The sequence below is a fragment of the Marmota monax genome, unplaced genomic scaffold (genome assembly GCF_021218885.2).
Source record: "Marmota monax isolate L192 unplaced genomic scaffold, Marmota_monax_Labrador192_F-V1.1 WCK01_AAM20220418_F8-fsc00005, whole genome shotgun sequence".
Taxonomy (NCBI): domain Eukaryota; kingdom Metazoa; phylum Chordata; class Mammalia; order Rodentia; family Sciuridae; genus Marmota; species Marmota monax.
The window spans coordinates 32,416,484-32,417,800 of record NW_026692254.1 but is presented as its reverse complement, the minus strand read 5'-3'; the positions used below and the strand labels follow the sequence as shown (position 1 = coordinate 32,417,800).

General features: G+C 41.0%; 1 non-coding gene across 1 annotated transcript; it reads left to right on the top strand.

Annotated features, from left to right (window-relative positions):
- The first annotated feature begins 904 nt into the window (after window positions 1-904).
- On the top strand, window positions 905-1,011 carry LOC124089518 (U6 spliceosomal RNA). Its single transcript, XR_006850762.1, has one exon. It is a non-coding gene; the product is annotated as a U6 spliceosomal RNA (small nuclear RNA).
- Window positions 1,012-1,317: the final 306 nt, after the last annotated feature.

Sequence of the window (1,317 nt, the reverse complement as noted above, 5' to 3'; positions counted from 1 at the left end):
CACTTGCTAGGAGTGAGGAGACAATTGAAGTTCAGGCTGTATCCCAAAGCGTTGTGTGACCTCTTTTATCTGTCTTTGTCTATGGTTCTGCTCAGTGAGCCCTAGATGACTTCTAACAATCATAAAATGCCATCACTTATTAGATCCTTACAAAAACTGGTGATGATGGCAGATGTGGTTACCCCATTTTATTAATGAGGAAGTCCCAGGAAGGCTTGCCCAAGACTGTGGATTAGTACCCAGAGTCAAGAAGCTAAAAGGATCATGGAAGTCAGGTGAGGTAAAGAAGCATCCTATGTCCCAAAGCGATTGGAAAATAGCTGATGAGGTGGAACATTTTCTGAGTAATTCAGAATGCCTCATAAGGAACATAAAAAAGATGAAGGCAAAATACTGGTGAATTCTGAGGAAAATATGCGACCCTAGAGGTTCCTGGGGCTACAATTTCTGTCTGGTATTCCACATTCTCCCCTTGACACACTACCATTTTCTTGCATCTGCCACCATGATCTGGCTCCCACTATCCTCATCCTTCCCCTTAACCATCTGTGTTCATCCACTCTCAGCTTCTTTCCTCTGCTCTTTGTTTTCCACAAAAACCTGTTCCTTCTCTCTCCCATCTCCTCCAGGGCCTAGTTTACAGCTAAATCCTTGGTAAAAGTGACTCAGCCTGAGATGGTGAGGACCCAAGAAGGGTTCATGAGTTATTTACCACTTTCAGGAAACTGAGCTGATATTTACTATGTCTTCCTCAGATGAAAATGCTATTGCAGCTGGGCATAATGATGCACACCTGTAATCTCAGTAACTTGAGAGGCTGAGGCAGGAGGATCCCAAGTTCAAGGCCAACCTCAGCAACTTAACAAGACTCTGTCTCAAATTTTTTTTAAAAGTAGCTTAAGGAGTGCTCACTTCGGCAGCACATATACTAAAATTGGAATGATACAGAGAAGATTAGCATGGCCCCTGCGCAAGGATGACACGCAAATTCGTGAAGCGTTCCATATTTTTTTATCACTATTTGCAGATGACATGATTCTATACCTAGCAGACCCAAAAGGGTCTACAAAGAAACTATTAGAGCTAATAAATGAATTCAACAAAGTGGCAGGATATAAAATCAACACGCATAAATCAAAGGCATTCCTGTATATCAGCGACAAATCCTCTGAAATGGAAATGAGGACAACCACTCCATTCACAATATCTTCAAAAAAAATAAAATACTTGGGAATCAACCTAACAAAAGAGGTGAAAGACTTATACAATGAAAACTACAGAACCCTAAAGAGAGAAATAGAAGAAGATCTTAGAAGA